This window comes from Myzus persicae, unplaced genomic scaffold (genome assembly GCF_001856785.1).
Source record: "Myzus persicae strain clone G006 unplaced genomic scaffold, MPER_G0061.0, whole genome shotgun sequence".
In the NCBI taxonomy this organism is placed as follows: Eukaryota; Metazoa; Arthropoda; class Insecta; order Hemiptera; family Aphididae; genus Myzus; species Myzus persicae.
The window spans coordinates 1,373,377-1,393,412 of record NW_019102619.1 but is presented as its reverse complement, the minus strand read 5'-3'; the positions used below and the strand labels follow the sequence as shown (position 1 = coordinate 1,393,412).

General features: G+C 25.0%; 1 protein-coding gene across 6 annotated transcripts in view; it reads left to right on the top strand.

Moving 5' to 3' along the window:
• The window catches only part of LOC111032710 (small conductance calcium-activated potassium channel protein 2), a 261,206-nt gene that overhangs the window by 88,399 nt on the left and 152,771 nt on the right, over positions 1-20,036 (top strand). For all 6 annotated transcript variants that reach the window (XM_022313151.1, XM_022313148.1, XM_022313152.1 and 3 more), the window contains one exon: positions 611-691. The gene's annotated coding sequence lies outside the window, so the exon portion shown is untranslated. The remainder of the gene's footprint in view (positions 1-610; positions 692-20,036) is intronic.

Below are 20,036 nucleotides of genomic sequence, written 5' to 3'. Positions count from 1 at the left end.
ATAAAAATAAACTGCAAATAAATTATTAATCATTTTTAAAATTATTTTCAAGTTAAATTCAATCGATTGGCAATATATTTATATGTAAAAATAAATTATAGTTATAAATATTTTACTTGTTTTTTTTTTAAATCACGATTGTTTTTATTTTCATTTGTATGTATTAGGTATAGGTATTTAAAATAAATGTATTACAACAAAAATTCGGTAAACCATTTTCAATTTTATGGATAATCCTTTAACCTGTCACAAAATATCCCAATTTTCATTTGATCAAAATATTATTTGATACAACTATTCAGGGATTTGAATACTACCGTATAGTACACAAACGTTTTCAGTATAATCGTACAATACAAAACGTGTTTATCATTTTAACTGTTACACGATAACATTTTTTTAACCCTGGTGAAAAAGCATGTATTATTTGTAATAGCTATAGCGTATTATACTATATTATATTATTATATTTTACTGTGACAACAAAATTATTAAATATAATCTCTAACAAAGTATTAAAAAATTAAATGCTTGCTCTAAAATGTCTTTCGTACTATGTTTTATAGAATATAGCCAATATATAATGGAATTTCAAAATTTTTTTTTTCAGATATCATAGTATAAGAATCATGTGACAAAAAGATACAGAGTCTCACGCTGCACTGTTAACTCACACCTGTCAAATGATTAAGTGAGTGTTTATAATTTACTTACTTTTTTGCAAATCTAATTTTACTATGAAGCATAAAATTTAACTATGGCACATTTAAGTAGCTTTAAATGTTATACATTTTCATTTTTTTAGTTTGTCATTATTCACCTAAACTATTTTTTCAATTTGATATTGTATTGTGATTAAACAACAACATTGTAAGAAAATATAAGTATTTTTCATTTTATTCTTATGAATTTATAATTACAATCATTAAATATTAAGTTCCAGATGTATTGATATTTTCTAATACAACTAGTTTATACTTTAAATTAATACATTGTAATATATAACAGAAAAAATTTGAACTGGTAGTTATTTTAATAGTGTATATTTTAGTAATAAGTAAACTAAATATTGTTTAGGCTCATCTTTAGCCAATCTATATATTATACAGTAGATATTATCTATTTATCTATAATGCTATTTTTACCGTTATCATTAACATTATTTCCTCCATTAAGTCATATAGCTTTCTTGTTTAACAACTTTTATAAAATATAAAATTTAAAACCATATTTTTGCTGTCAATTATCACGCCATTATTTTGTAATTAATAAAGGAAATTTTTACAACAACAATTTTAATAATCATAATAATATTTAAAACGTATGTATTCAAAATAGTTTTATAAATAATCGTCTGTGTTGCATTTTTGTAAATAGCCGATCTGACTACAAGCGTCAATCTTGATCTGTATACATATATCTGAACAGTAAAAGTATGCAAGAACTTTCTATCCTCATTGATGTTAAGCCAAACGTGGTACTTATAGAAAATTCTCTATCCTACGTTCTGTTCAACCATTTTAAAATAACGCACTGATTGTAAACAACGAGTTCACTTGTTGAATATTATTCAATAGCACAGTGTATCTACTGTAAATGTATCAACAGAAAAATTATAAATAAAATATAATTTTTTGACGCTGTCAAAGTTTGTCCATAAACACTATCCCACACTTATTGGGATGATTTTATTTTTTATTGTTGTTTAACTAAAATTAAGATTATATGAAATGTATATTTATTTGTTGAATTAATACAAATTCAAATATCACTCGATAAAAATAACATATTACCTACGTCAAAATGATTTTGTAAAATAAAACATGGTAGGTACCCACTAGCCAAAAAACAAAAAACAAAATAGATACGAGCACAAGAAACTAGTTATAAAATAAATAAAGATATTGCTTTTTACGACATAGATGGTGGGAAAAATAGATAGGCTGACCCGAAACAACGTCATTGACAATTTAAGTTACATTCGTATTTATGTGTGCATTGTTGGTCAACTCGCATTTTTTTAAGATTTATAAAAACTATGACTTGCATTAACAAGAGAATTCTGTCATATAAAAGTAGTCATACATAATATAAAAATACGTGCATTATAATTTTTGAATATTACACTAGTAGGTACCCATATTTTACGTAATATATTAAATATTGATGAACGATATAGACTCTTATTAACGGTTAATGTAGAACATGATTAGCCACTATAATATTATAAGAATATAAGTTAATTATTAGAAACAGTAAAATAAACAAACCCTATATATGTACTGGAGAGTTATGACGTTTGGTTTTATATAAACAGAGAATCATAATAAAAGCTTTTTTTAGATTGGCGTATAATTTATTTGACGTTGTTATTTGGTATTCGAAGAACTTTATATTATGCGAATAATTTGTTTACATTAGTTTTCTCGTGCATAATATATTTTCACTTTTTTTTCAGACATTCGTGTACGCCTTTTCATTTCTGACTTTGCATTGATTATAAAATAAATAATTGCATGTTAAATAGAAAAAAATGTATTCTGCAGTTAAAAGAGTTAAAAGAGTAAGATGTAAGGAAGATATGCAAAATATCATACCATTAGATGCAAATTATTTATATATAAATATATTCTTACAAATAAAAATATTTTCTATGTAATTTATTATAAATCACAATTTGCAATGTCACATTCCATTAGTCAATGGTTCCTCTCAATCAGCAAAAATGTAAATAGTACAATAATATATTCGTTTTGTCTTATTATTTGAAACATTTGATACATATATATATATATATATGTACGTACATTGTACGTCGTACATACATCTACCATAGCCATTACTTTTTAACAATTTTATTCTCATTCAAGTGCTGTTCAGTTTTTGTGTAAATTATTTAATTTAATTAAAATAATAGTTAATATTTATAATTTGAGATATTTAACGTTTTAATAAATGTTGTCAATAACTTCCTACTAATCATAAACTGTATACACTTTGCAATAAAAACTTGAGTTCAATTTAAATCAATAATTTGATACATGACGTATTAGACATGAACAATGAACATATTATTATCCTTACGAGTTACGACTACGTTACACAGTAGGCAGTATTTTCCTTTGAGTAATATTATTCAATAGAAAAGTTAGACATATTAATCTTAGTAATTCAATTTGTAAATACGATATAACGCATATTAATGTATTTATGTATAACATAGTAAATATATGTTTATGAATATATTCTAATATTAGAATGGCATTCACCTCGAAAGCAATATTGATTACAAAAGTTTTGGATCCTTAATTTGAAAAGTCAGCTTTTGTCATCGTCATTGACTCGGAGTAAAAAATGATCGAAAGTTGAAACATAATGGTTCTTTGGTTGGTAAAGTTGAATGTAATGAGAATGCTTAGCGTTTTTGTGGTCTTATTTAAAGTTAAACTTAAATTTTGACAAGTATTCACACACAATATTTGAATTTTGGTACATACAATTTACTTCACACAATGATTAATTTTTCTAATGTACCAATACCTACTGTAATATTAAAATCTTTATTAAAAAAAATAGTAAAAGCTACAGACGGAATAATGAGTTCTTATTTTTAATAAGTATTAATAGGTAATTTATATTTTAAACAATGTTAAAATACATTAAGACGTAAATATTTATAATAAATAGAATACAATATACATTTTAGTTATTATACATTTAACATACTTAAAATATTATATATGGAGTGATCCAACAAGTGTACTCGCCCCTCTTTTTTTCTTTAATGATGAAGTTTTTTCAAAATCTTTAATTATACTCAAAGACCATATTGTCATATTCTTGAGATTTTTTTGTGCCAATTAAGGAGTGTCCTGTGGCGATACGAACCTTTGTTTTTCAAATAAAAACTCTACTTTTTTTCTTTAAATTATTTAGTGGATAATTTTTTGAGAATTTTGATGCATCGAATTCAAAATTCAAACGAGTGATTTCCTAGTTATTGGACAATTTATACTAAGGATAATAGTCCATAACAGGGATATACTTATACAGTTCTACACATGGAATAAGAAAAATAATTAAATAAATCAAGAAGGATTTTACTTGCTATTTACCTAAGTGTCTGACTAAATAAATATAAAATGATGTAATATTTTATATTATGTGTATAGACTATAAATAACAACGTATATTGTATAAGCATTATCCTTCTCTCTTTCCTTGATTTCAATACACCAAAATTCTCAAAAAAATTTTCCGCTAAATAATTTAGAGTAAAAAAATTTGGTTCTCATTTGAAAAACAAAAGTTTGTATCACCACAGGACACTCCTTAAGTGGTACAAAAAAATCTCAAGAATATGAAAATATTATGGTCTTTGTGTATATTTAAAGATTCCAAAAATCAGATTTTGAAAAACTTCATTATTAAAGAAAAAAAGGAGAGTGAGTATACTGATTGGATCACTCTGTATATATTTCCAATAATATGATTCACGTACAGTACATTATAATGCTATCGCTGATAGGTTGTTTAATGTGATTTCTTTTCACAGAAAATTTATTGTTTGTACCTAAAACTACCAGACTGAAAACTATAATTTTTATTTTTCTGTTTAATATTGTAATTAATATTGTAATTTATTGTTTTTCCAAAAGAAAAAAATTCTTATGATGTTATATTATAATATGGTGTATTTAGGCTGTATAATACAGGGTATATTGTTGAAAAATTGTACTAAAACAAATGCTACCTAAATAATTTAATCTCATTACAAATAAGGAATTTAAATACAATTCTTAAAAAAATATTTTTCATAATGCTAAGTATAAATAAATATTTTTGTCGAATTTGTACATTTTAGGTTCTGGAATATATTGGTTAACAATGATGTGAGTATTTTTTTAAATTTATTTATTTTGATATATTTTTTTTCTTCAGTCAAAAAGATTGAAAATGTAATAAAAGGTACACATTTTAACTAAATTTGTGAAAACCTCGAACAATTTTAGATTAGTTTGTAATTTAAAATTAATTAATTTGAATACCTTAGATGACAATTTAATGTAGAATTAACCATACATTTTTTGTATCGAAATTTTGGAAACAAGTTTAGCGTAAAGCCACTTACGATTTCTTATTGTTATTTAACGGTTTTTCATTAAATTATTTTTATAATTTGTTTTTATTCAAAAAATATTAATTATAGGTATTCAAAATATTTCGTGTGAATATTATTTCATATAAATACATATTTCTCCTCGAAGTTTCGGTTGAATTTTTTCCCTGATATAACATACGATAAATATGAATCATTATTTATTTTTCTAATATTTTTTCTTTAGAATCTAGACAGTTATATTTTGATATGGTATTTATCTATAATAGTCTACTAAATTCTAACATTTATGACATTCACTTTCTCTCTCTAATCAACTTGGAGTTCCATCGTTGTATCATCGGTGATGTGCTGGTTTTTTTATTTAAATCGTTAATACATGGATAATAATTTATAGCACACGCTCTCCATTATGTAAGACTATTTTTGTATGGAAAAAACTAAATTTGACATTTTGAGGATAGCCTATCTACGAAAAAAATCCATTCTTATGTTTAAATAATTTATACTGATTTTCAATATGATTCAATACATCGTTACATCTATTTAATCTATTGTTGTATTTATTTGTTTTTGCTGTGTAGTATGTATATTTTATTTTACTTATATTTCTCCTTTTGTTTACTTTATTGGTGTATAACTATTGTGTTTGTTATAGTTTAAGCTTCCGGCGATTTATAAACAAGCAAATTATATAATTTTATAAAAAAATATTTTTTGAAATGTACAGTATACTGGTTTTCAATATATTAAAGTATTTAAATGAACTTTCCACATAACAGCTTTAAAATACGGACATTTTTATGTAGGAAACGTAGTGATATGTCTTATTTGGTTGAAAAAGTGGTACCCTCCACCTAGGTATAGAAGTATTTAATTTATTATTATTTAATATAGAATACTTTGTTCTGTAATAATGTCTCAAATAAAGAACAGTAGGTATGTATAATGTTTAAAAAAAATAACTTCTTAAAAAATCTGGTCCAACAACATATTATATTTTGTTTTAATATCATTTGCATTGTCTTAGGTAAACAAATTGTTTTGGTATTTTGCTATAAACGAACACAAATCATATTTTTAAATTCTGCAAAACAGGTCTATTTACTCATGAATATTCCTTCCCATCAACAATTTACCATTTTGGATGATATTGATAATATAATAAATAAGTTGATTGAAAATGTGTAAATTATTGTGAATTTGCCTGTGATTTTTCAGCGGTACGTCGTTCACTAGTAACATGACAATCATGTTTTTTACTTTGGTCCTGGGGTGGTCTGCATTCGTCGGTCGTTGACCGTTGCATACAGAGCCTATCTATAATAAATATCGGTCTGTTCGGTCTGGCATCATCCGGATATGTGTTTTTAGTGGCGGCGGGGGGGGGGGGGGTCGTGATCATTTATGTCACATATACAATATTCCTGGCTGCACTATATTTTTTGTTTATTACTTCTTATTACTGTGTGTAATAATTCACTGTGTTATTTATTGGCAGGAACACATTACAATTAAGTGGAAAGTAAAAAGTTTATCACTTACATTTTTTTGCTTCGTGTTGTGTGTTTAGCAACCTAACATCGAGGATTTGCTGCGCGTTTATATTGACTTCATATTGTATAACTCATCATAAATATACTATAGGATATAGGTACATTATAATTTATAATACATATAAAACTATAATAACTATAATAACTACATAATAATAAATTACCATTTATATTTATTATAATTTATGAACTATATCATATTATAATATTTAACTATTTATTTTATTTTATTTCTCAAAAAAAGAATACTAGGCAATACTAAGTCCCTCTTGTGGGATCTCAGGAAACTGAACTGTTCTTATGCATAAAAAAAACAAATAGGTATAGGTATACAATGAATTTAATGTCTAGTTGCATTGGTACAATATACTTATTATGATTGAATCCTTGAATAATTAAAATCCATAAAATGGAAAAATTAAATTTAAATATTTTATTCTTCAAGAAATATAATATTACATTTTTGTCTTCTGAAATAGTATGTAAATTTTGTAATTAAATCTGGTAAACGACTTATTCCAATTCAGTGTTTATTCATAAAATTGTTTTAACACTTCATTACACACAAATCTATGTAAAATGTAAAATGTGACATTTATAATAATAATTATAATAATTTCCGACTTTTATAAATAAGACTGAGTAAAGGTTGTGACGAAATTCGATATCTTGATTATTTAACGACCTGATGAAAAAATACAAAAGGACGAAAGTCATTAAAATCTTGTTGGTAAGCTTTGTTCATTAGACACTTTCAGTGTACAACATTTGATAATTCTTTGAATTACCTTTTCATCAATCATTACCTATTTTGTCTCCAAAATAATGGACATCGTTTATATCTTTCTAGTCTTTAACTTAAAAAAAAGCAAAGAATAATAAAAAATACCGAAAGAGGAAGCCAAAATGCATTAAATAAATACGCTCTGACGAGTATTCGAAAAACACGCATGTGGTTCTTACTTCTTTGAACATATGACAGGAAACATTATTTGTTCGTACTTCTGGCTTTTATAGCCATGATTCAAAATCAATACATTTCAATCACGAAATAAAGTCATTGAATGACAATTCATTGATGACGTATTAATACAAATATAATTTCGTTTAAAGTTTAATTTTTTTGGATTTGTAGATTTCGATTGATTTAGGTCTAAGCGATTTATAAATAGAAGAAAGTCATACACATGACGGTTTAGTGATGAATTAATGATAGGTAACATACACAGAATACATTTAACATTATCTTTCATTGATTACTAATGTCATTTTAGCGTAATTGTTCATATTAAATTCCTCTGGCTAGAAAGGGTATCTTCAAGTTATTTTACAAGAACTAAAGTAGAAACATATACAACACCATGATATAACTAACCTAGAAAGTGGTATATGGAAGTAATTCATTTAACTAATTATGTCTTTTGAAATGTCATATTTTCTTCTTTTTTTAAATATTTTATATATTCACATTATCCAAAATGAGTCCATCGCAAGTAAATAAAGAACTAGTTGCATTGTTTTCTATTTTCATTTTTCAGAGATGTTTAATCATCATAAAAATATATTAATATTTTCAAACATATTTAGCAATACAAAATTATACGACATAATTTTAATTGCATTTCAAAATTACAATTTTTAACTACTATACATTTTATGACATCTAAAAAACTAGACTTATTAATCGTATATTTTCAGAAGGACAAAAAGAAAATATTAATAGGTACTCAATATATATTATACGTGTATAATATGTCTAATTGGGTTGAAGTAGATTTACAGCCTTTTATTAAACAAAACTTCATATTAGGATAAGTTATAGTTTGAATTTAATTTACAGCATCATTAATTTGAAATCAAAATTAAAATCAAAAAAATAATTAAAAATAATTAATAGAAATAGGACAATTCTGAGCAATAATGCTGTTAAAAAAGTGTGGGCCTTAAGCGAGGCTCTGGTTTTCCTACCATATTCTAATCTGGCCTGCGGATTCGGCATATATTCTTATATAGCTTCGGTGGAATAGCTGTATTATTATTTTTTTTTTTTTTAATTGTTCGTTACAGCTTCGGCAGCATAGGCCATTAGCTTATGAGTTTTATACAATTATATACTTATAAATATATACTTATAGCTGTATTATTAAATAAATACAAACGAACTTATTTGGAAATAAAAAGCATCAACGATATCCCAGCATATATCCAAATATCCAACATTAATGAATCAATCATAAAAATATTTATACTAAAATAACTTTTTATTTTTTATTTTTAGATTTATTATTTTATTTAAAAATAATACTTCAAAGTATAACGTCAGGTATTTAATACACAAAACGATATTGTTAGACGCACTACTTATACCTCATTACATTAAATACCTACAATAATTCCTCAACAATAACGTAACGTTTTGAATTATCACATGATCGTTGTCTTCGGAGGTGACTCGTGGAGTTTACAGAATGTTTTGCACGAATATTTCCCCATTTTCTCTCACCCCAATTCATAACTTGCCACCTCCAATTTTGATTGTTTTTAAATATAACTCGTCTCGTATTATGTAAAAAAAAATCTTATCATCTACATAACTATTTAAGCTGTATATATTTACGAGTTCATAAAAGAAAGTTAGAAAGATAGACAGAAAATATTAATAGAAAAAAATATGCAACAAGTTTTATTAAAATGTATTGTAGTACCTTAATTTTTCTATACTTCACAGTTGACGCTTTAGATATGTCGTATTATTATCGTCTTTAATTAAGATGCTAGGTAATTGGTTAGGTATAAGTACATTGTTCATTATTGCGTAAAATAGGCAGCGACAAATGACAATACACAACATACACAATTATTTATTTTATATACATGCCAACTACTAATATCAATATTATACCTAGTTATTAACTTTTAATAACGAATTTTATAATTTTAAGGATTACAAATAAACGGTCATGATAAAAGTTTCTACAATTTCAACTCAACTGGCCTCGGGTGAAGAAAACTCAATAGTCAATAGTTTTTATTATTAGTTTGAAAGCTTACGCTATATTATTCTGAAGCCGTTATTTTTCCTGGGCGTTAAGAGCACCCGTCAGGGTTGAACAATTGAAACAGTTTAATATACTCCACTACATATAGGTATTAACGGCATTTCAAATAATGTGATACCTATAGTTCTTTATTTTGAGTACACTGTCTATTTAATCTTATTGATTGTATACCGCAGGAAAACTCAAAACAATATAACAAAATAACATAACGCGCCTATATTCTGCTTTTATAGTAAGTCAAATAATTGACAAACCACTGCGGCGCAGTTACGAGTCTAAATAAGATTGATTATAATTTATTACATATTACTGTTAGAAATTCCCATTTGTTATTTATAATGTAATTATTATCATAACTGTTTAAAATATGTTTGTTATCATTAGTTAATTGCATTACGTATATTATTTTATGTAACTATAAATATGATAATATCTTTGATTCATTTAAGTCTATACAAATAAATAATAATAATGTATTACAAGATATTATCACTTATAAATTTTTTAGTATTAAATAAAATAATAATCCACAAAATAAATGATCATTTTATTTTTAAGTCACTCAATCATAATAACGTATAGTTAACTAAATTTGAAACTAAGGCTTTGAAAATGGTGATAGATACGTCATTACACTATTACAGTATCATTATTAAGCATGAGCAGAAGAAAAATATATGTATATTTTTTTTTTTAATGGAAGATTTAATATATGAATCTATACCTACTATATTTAACTTGTGATTCATTCCCCTCTATCATTATAGTTACACTCTTATATGTATATCTGTATTCTTATTGTTAATTTAAAAATTTCGTTTGTATATAAAACTCATCCAATACTGATTTTTAACAAAACTTGGAAAAATATAACACTACTCATGTATTTTTACGAAAATCTGTCATCACCCGTGTTGAACTTATTTAAATAGTTTTTAGAATTTTTTTAATTATCAAGAAACATAATGGTAGATATAGGTCGTTTGTATAAAGTATGAAATATGTTCATATAATGTCAATGAAATCTTATGTTTTAACGACATTTTTTAGAGTAATTATTAATTTTCATTTTGATTGAATACACTTAATTTCAGCGTATTATACTTGAATATAAAAATACAAGAATATTGCATCTATTTATTTTTGGACGTCACAACTCTTAAATCATTTTACCTACAAGGCTACACATGACTCTTTAAAAAAATGTCATTGAATGAGTGCAATGTGTATGAATGCCAAAATATCAACCAGTAATAAGCGTCTAATATGGCCATCAACTGTCCCGTATTAGATTAAAATATAAGTATTCAAAAAAAAATGAGTTCATTAAATGATATAGTACATAGAACATTGAGTTAGTTATTTATGAACAAAATTAGGTAAAAATATAAATCTATAATATTATGTACAATGCAATAGCAAATTGTTTTAAAAAATTTCAAAGATTCTACAGTCCCTAAAATAATGACATAGTATTACTTTCCTAGGTATCGTCATCACTTATTATTCACATCACGGAAATAGAATGGGAAATAATAATTATTTTTTAAAAATAAACGTCATTAGCCATTTTAACAAAGTGTGAAATGAAAATGTCTTCTGATTTTTAGAAACGTTGTTATAATTAGATCTTCAAACGCTTTAAAAAAATTAATAAAAACTATTTCTATGTATTTGTAAATTTTTATTGGTACTACTATATAGGTGAAATATCTGAGAAACTTCGTTTAAAATTGTTAAGGTTTTTGAGCGAGAACAACAATTATATCAACATTTATTTAAAAAATTCTGTTACGTGTATATTACAAGTATCGTGCTACTATAAGTACTAGATATATTTCTTCTGTAGGAAAAACTGAGGAATCATAGATTTGTTATTCTGTATAATACTGCGGAAAATTATCTAGTAGCATGCTAAACTTTTTTAGGAATTTAATTTATTTTAATGTTTTTTTGTTTTTGTTGTTGATTTGTGTTTCCATGGAATTAAACAATAAGCGTTACGAAAAATAATCCTTTCAAAAATCGGTTAGAAAAAAAGTTGTACCCAGTCTAAAAGCATATTTATGTTAAAAACTAAAAACATTCGATAATTTAAAATACCTATAAATAAATAGCTTAAAATAAGTTTAAATATCCTGAAAATGTCATTGTTTATAGAAAAGGATAAATTAAGTAATAGTTAGTAGACTGTTTCAAGCTTCTACTTTCTACGTTTAATTTATTTTGAATGATAAAAAAATAAGCAAAATCATTATTATTATGACGTTAATAGTTTACTGCTCAGAATCTAAAAGCTGTTAATTTTGATGTTTAAGTAATTAAGTTACGTCTTCTGTAAACAAATAAATAAAACATCTCTTACAAAAATCATAACTATTTTATGTTTAAGAATTCAAATCAGAAAAACTCAAGTAAAAAATGATTTTAGAATTTAATTGTTAACATTGAAAAAATAACTTCCCTCAATGTATTATTATTGAAGCAAATTGATACCGATTAAATGTAATTAACCGATGTTCATCTTTGGTATCACGCTCAAAAATATAATTTTTTCTTATCCCACAATACATTTCCATAGTTTTAAATCCAGTCTCGTTATCATATTATAAATGCATTTTTTAACTTGAAATTCTGTCAATCGAACATAAAACAAAAGTCATGTTGGCGTGCTATATCATCGTTTGTATATGACCCACTCCCAGTTAATGATTCAAAGCACGCGATGCCTACAAACATTGTATTAATATTTTACCCAAACGAAAACCACAAGGGAAAGAAGTTAAGGAAATAAAGTTATCATAATTAAAAAAAAAAAATTTCTCATAGTAATATTTAAGTTATAGTGTCAAAAAGCAACTGCATTAAAATTAAATATGTATACATGATGAATATAATATAAGTAAAATAAATGATAATAGTATTTAATACATATATTTTTTCAAAACATATTCTAATACATTTATTTATAGATTTTCATTTTAAAATGTATGATTAACTTTAATTTATGTTGATTGTAATCTATCATGTATATACTATTGAGGTAGCATGAGTACATTTATAATTCTAAAACAACTTTCTAATGGATAATGTTTTTAAATGTTGTTGATTCGTCAAGTATTTATTAAAAATATAGTTAATTATCATTATACTCAATTAAGTTTAAAATAATATTTAATTTGTATATTGAATACATTAATCAAGGGTAAAATTATGTTTACAAGTAAACATGGACTTAACTTTAATATTTTCAAACGGCCTATTGATTTTTGTTTTATTGATATTAGTTGATGTCTGGGGACATTTAAGTAGACTATATAGATTATAGTATATTTCATTTAATTTATCTATTTTAAACAACAACTGTAACTAAAAGCACTGAATTCATATTCAAAATATGAGCGTTCATATGATAATGTTCACTTTTAGTACATACTTGATTTGGTCATATGCTATATAAAAAAAAATTAATAATAATAATAAAGTAATAAAAAAAATGAAAATACAGAAAACACAAAGGCTATATACCAATATAGGCTACATAAAACATCTTTCAATATATATTCGAAGAATAAAATCAAATATTATCACACATACTTTCTATATATAAATTTTAAAGCATGAATTTAGGAAAGATTTTTTTTCCCATCACATTATGACGTTTTTAATAACAAAATATGTATACTACACATGAATTAAAAATAATTTTAAATTGATGAATAACTTATTCCAAATTTATCTCATTGAGACGATTGAAAATATTATATATCTTAATAGCAAGTTTATAGTTAGTTTAACATAGATGTAAATACGTTAAGTTAGTAAAAATAAAAATTTCTTTGTTCTAATAAGTAATTGGAAATAGTCGATTTTTCATACTTGTTTTTTTTTTAAATTACATTTTTTTAGAAAACAAATTGGCATGTACCTACTTACTCTGAAATTTATATCTGAGTAAAAGTATATAAACAATAGTAATGTAGAAAAATAAATGAACTAATATTTTAGTTTAATATTCTCAATCAAAAGTACAATTTGATTAAACAATTGATAAAAAAATATATTAAATTTAAAAAACTTCAATTAAAATCTTTTCTTTATATTTACCTTGTGGTTATTCATATTTATTTATTTTCTTTAAAAATAAAAATGTATGCTGACAAAAAATGTTATATCTACAGTATATTGAACACCATCATTTGATGATGAAATAAAATACTATTTCTCTCTTATTCAACTTTATATACATACTATATGCGTATGTTTCATCACGGATGATTATATTTTGGCATCAGAAATTGATAACAAACATAGAGCATAAGGTCACATTTTTATGAAATAAATTCAAAATAGTCTACCATATTTGTTGTATTAGTTGTTAAATATTTTTATATTATTATAAGATAATTTTATATGATGAATATCAAAATTATATAACTTACTGTTAAAAAATATTTTTTTTAATGATTTATTTATTTTTTATTTTGAATATTTTTCGATTTGCAGAAACAATTATGTTTGTAAAATATACTTTATTCTCTATCCGTGTTACGAAACTTTCATGTTCCTTTTTTATATCTTTCATATCGCGTTCCTAATAATATATCTTCATCGACTTGGTTTTATATTATGTTTAATCAAAAATACTCTGAAGTTTTTTCATATTATATTGACTGAAACTCTTATTCATCAAAAGTTTTAAAAGTAAATTTCTGTTTGCCTTGGCCCTCTATTGATTACATTCAAAAGGATCAAGGTACTCTTGAAAATATATTAAAGTTTTCGATATGATCGATTGTGAAGCATTTATTTACACAGTACAGATGTCTACTTTATACACGGTATTCAAAATATAACCACAGTATAAGCCTGAATAAATGTTATCGTAGAATGGTCACAATGTTCCATTAATCCTATGCAATATCTCTCTTTTAAATTTGATAATAATTATTAATATTTCCTTTCGGTATACAAAACAACGAAATATTATTAAAAATGTTTCACGTCACGTTTTAATTATTTAAATTTTATTTGAACAAGCGTGCACCTAATTTAGCCATAGACACAAAAATGGCGTTGCAACCCATTGTCAATAAATTATAAACTATGTTTACCTCCCAGTGTTTATTTACTACCAATTGATGATACAATTGGAAACGGAATTTCATAAGTTGTTTAAAAATGTTTTAAATTCAATTATAGAAATTCCTATAAGTACCTATCTTTGTGCTTTAAAGAAAACTCAAATTTAATATATTTCTTTTAGAAATTACCGCACGCTATATACAGTACCACAGTATGTTTTTCATACACAAGCATCATAAACTAGAAATTCTTGAAGTGTTATGTTTCAGATCAAATATAAAAGCTTCAATTTTGTAAAGGTATGCCATCAAAAAGAATACTTGATGTGTTTATCCTTAGTAAAATTATTATTTCTTTAAGATAAACTTAATTGTTACAAATTTACAATACAGTTTTTAAAGATGATCATTTTATCATTTTCGATAAGACTTTTTATTGGGAATTCAGTTATTGAACAGGTTAGTAAAACAAATGTACGTAAATTAACATTTTGATTAGTTTCGTTTAACAAATAACTCAGTTAATTATAATAACGAAAAAAGCGTTAATAACATTTTTTTTTTTGCCAAATGTTTGAAAATATTTAATACTAATCCAAAGGAAAGTTGCCTTCCCATTTATAGTTTTTGACAAATATAAAAATATACTTACAATTCGGACTTATTTATAGCATTGAAATATTAATTTGGAACTACTACACTGAAAAAAAGTCTTCCATCTGATAGCTTCATCTTATCTTAAGATAAAATATCAATTATCATCATAATATTGTAAATACAATTTGATAAATATTTGTACATAAAGACATAAAAATGAATGACTGTCTACCTATCTTTGATGCTTGCCAAAGCGGTTTGACCAATTTTGGTGAAAGTTTTTGAGTGTTCGAGCAGTTCCCTGGATGATTTAGATTCATAATTGGACCCGGTAGGTCCAACTCGAGGAGGTGCTCCAACAGGGATTTTGAGATTTACGAATTAAATTTTTTTTTATAAATGGTTGTTATCGGTTATAAGAACAATATTAATATACGTAAATAATAGAGATTGGTTTTTTTTTGTTTATTGTTGACATTGGTTAATCCGTCAGGTCAGGTATAAAACATACAAGAAATTTAATTTTTGCAAATCGCAAACCAAGGAGGCTGAGTTGCAATTACAAACCATTCATCGGTGTGTCTGAAATAAAAATAAAAATTAATTAATAAAAATAAGACATATTATTCACATAGAGTACCTACGCTCCAAGTGCAACTCCTCGTATTTATACAAGCCAGTCTCTTATAGAGTAGGCATTTTTAACGGGTAACGAGAAACACGGGATCAGCCAGTAATCTATATAATATAGCATTAAACTGTGGATATTATGAGTTCTAAATGTTGTGAAACTACTTTTAGCATGTAGTAAATGATAGAGTACCGTGAGATACTAAACTGAAAATCGAAAATGGCTTGTCAGTTGGTACCTAATTTCGTTCAAAGTTTTGTTTATAAAAAAATATAATTCTTCTAACATTTTACAAATTAAACAAATAGGTACATAAGATAGTGGTTAATTAACATATTTTGTTTATTATCTAATTAAAAAAAATATAAAAACGAAATTAACTATTCTTTAAACACCATTTTAGAATAAATTATCAAATTTATATTTATACATAATATATGCTATTATTATTATAATTAATTTACACGCAACATGTTGATAAATTATGTAAGATATACAACTGTAATGGATATCAGAAAATATGTAGGAACGTTACATAAATTTGAATTGTTTTCGCGTGTTCAATACAAAAAACGAACAATTTTGTTTTATTATTCTGCATACGTACATTTTATTATTTCATATTTTATTTCCATTATGAATGCTATAAATGTTTTATGAATAAATATTCATTTAAATTATATAAAACTAAAATGTAATATTTTATTTCTAAAACGTAATCTGCAGTCTATATAACAATTGTAATGTAGATTTTTTTTATTTAATTTGATAAGAATGTAACAAAAAATAATGCAGTCATACAATATCATTTTTACAGTGTTATATTATAATGATTATAAATTATAATAAGAATATTCCCTTAAAAATGAATTTATTCAAAGATTAAAAATGGGTTTGAAGGTCACAGGAGTTTTATATTGTGCACAAAATGTGATTAATAAATCATTTCTATATCGTTACCTACACTATTCTTACTGTTCGGAAACTAATGATCAAATCTAACGTTTCACAGTTTAAAAATCGAAATATATTAATTGTTATTCATCATCAAATGATTAACACAAAGAGTATAAACAATGTGTTTAAATTTGATTTGTTCCAAAATGTAAAATGTTATTACGAATGTCAATAAATCGGAGAATGGGGTTAATATAATATCCATTAAGATTTCACCTTTGACATAGCACTTTAGCTGGCAATCAATGTTAGGTAGTATATATTGTCATTCCTACAACATATTTCAGTTTTATAGTAGTTGGAGAATAGAACCTAAGCGGAACTAAATTAGACCGTATGTCCGCTTTACCCTCGTGATAAAAACTATACCGATATTTCCGGTTTTCCGGTGCGGTTGTCGTTTTTATTCAAATGACTTTTGAGTAGGTAACCCTTGTATCACAAAAATAAAGTATACAAATTTGAAGTCTGCTGTTTTCATGTTTATGTATATAAGCAATATTACGTGAATTCATATTTTTACATATTATTAAAACAAAGTACCTATTTAAGAAAAGAGCTAAATAATTTATAAAAGAAAATGAAAAAGAATGTTTACATGTGGCTCAACAAAAATAATTTGAATATACTTTTAATTTTATTATGTCACTGTTTTCTATAAATACATGTAAAATGAAACAATTTACATTAATATATGTAACTATACCCTGTTTCAAAAGAGAACATACCAGGCAGCCACTGACAAAACCGGTTTTCTTATGTAAATCTGGTATATTCTCTTTTGAAACATTGTATAATTATTATGTGATGTGTTAATGAGCATGGCGATATTACTGCAACATAATACTGACACGTTTTATATTTTACATCTAAATATCTACCTTATGAAATATATTAAGATACATTTTAATGTTTCAGTCATTTATTCAAAAATACCAAGTAACAGTAGCTAAATCTGAATACTGAAATTTAATTTATTTAAAATGATTTGTGTATAACTAATATATAATATTACTTAATCATTTGTTGATATTAAACATCTTACCTAGTTTTTATAGTTAACAATAATAACCAACAGTTATTTATTATTTCTCATTGAGTTATAATATAGTAATTTATTATTCCAACAGGCAATAGTACATACATACATTACATATTATATAAGTGTAATGATTTTAGGTAGGTACATTCAAAACCCTTCTCGATAATGTGTTACATATTATTATGTTGAAATCATATGGATTTTTGTACTAGAACGTATACTATTTATTTATGTTAATTTATATTAGTACACTGATATTTATTTCATATTAATATTAACAAATTTTTTTTTTTAAATCTAAACGTAGGTATACGATACTTTAAATATTCTTGTATCGTAAACATTAGAATAAAATATAGATGACCATGAACGGCTAACGTAATGGTAGGTAATTAGTATAATATAAATAGAGATATATCCAACGATTTTGGTAGACTATCTACATAATTTATATTATGGTTAGTTTTATAATATTGAAACCAAAATTAAACATTTAAACATGTTTTAAACTTTCAGAAAAATGTTTTTATTAATTTAAAAACAAACGGTGGTAAGATGTTTGATATTAAAATATAAGTACTAATCATTTATTCATCTTTTCAAAAACATACCATAACATTAATTTTTGTTCTTGCTGTATATTTTGCATACGCCCCTGTAATTTGTATTTAGCGTACCATATCCGAACGAATTAATCAATAAATTATAGGTACCAACTATAAATAATAATATCACGATGGAAAAATATAATTTTTCGGAAGTTGTACCCACCTCCCTGGTTATGAAATATAAAAAATATCAAAACGAATTCTCATACCTTAGCTTGAGGCCGATCGGAACCATCGTCGGTGGTAAACGTGCACAGTAATGGTAATAACAATAATAATAACAACAACCCCTGCGCATAATTCGTATATAATATGCAGCACGATTGCGAAGGGACCGATCATCGTCTGAGCCGGTTCTGGGTGCATTTTCATACATTATTATTATAGATAGAAGTTGTTATAATAATGCTGGTAGTGCAATAAAAGTGGCGTTTATTATCTCGAGCATTGGTAAGGGTGTAATGTCGAGAGAGCGGGGTGGATGCGGTTTCGCCGGTAAAACCGTCGACCGTGGCACGCGATTGGCCTAAGCGTTTACATGCTAGCCGGGTCTCGACGGTATTATTTTTAGCAAGGCTAGTCGCAAGTTCATTAAATCGTAAATTACTCTAATGCTAAGTCGTATGCAGTCTATTCAAAATTTCATAAGTAATCTGTCTCAAAATACCACGGTTAATAACATATTATATATGAAATTTAATTTTGCTAATAATGTGGGCAATATTTGAAGTTTTTGGCTTATTCAGCATATTTAAGTATTTACCGACAGTTGTTTTATAGTCAAGATTCTATTTTCTCGAATACCATCACAATTAACTCTTAAATTACTGACATTATATTCTTTCATCCTCTGTCCTCCATAATTTTCGTCTCAGACTTAAAATAAAAGGTGTCGTGATCTTTTGATTCAATTATCTTTAACCAAGTGTCTAATTTAATTGTCATTTATGTTTTTTCTACCTACTTATCACATAATATATGTATGTTTTTTGAGCATCAATCTGTGAGATCGTATTTTATTTAAAAACCCACAAAAAAGTATTTTCTTTGGATTTCTTATGTTTATGTTGTACTCATTATTTTTTACATACCCATACTTTTAAATCTAAAAATAAAAAGTGAAAAATTAAAATTAATATTTTGATTAATAATTCAAAATTATGTTCTTATATTGCATTCATTTTTCATAAGTCTATCTTATGTTAGGTATTGTAATTAAAAGCATTGAATACTAGCTTTAAGAATCTTTCAAATATAAATTTGATTTATTTGAGTTTCTTATTCAATTGTATTTATTATTATCTACCTAGTACATATTTGAGTAATTTACAACCATTTTTTTTTTAATATTTATATTAAACTAACTTAATAGCCCCGATTTCA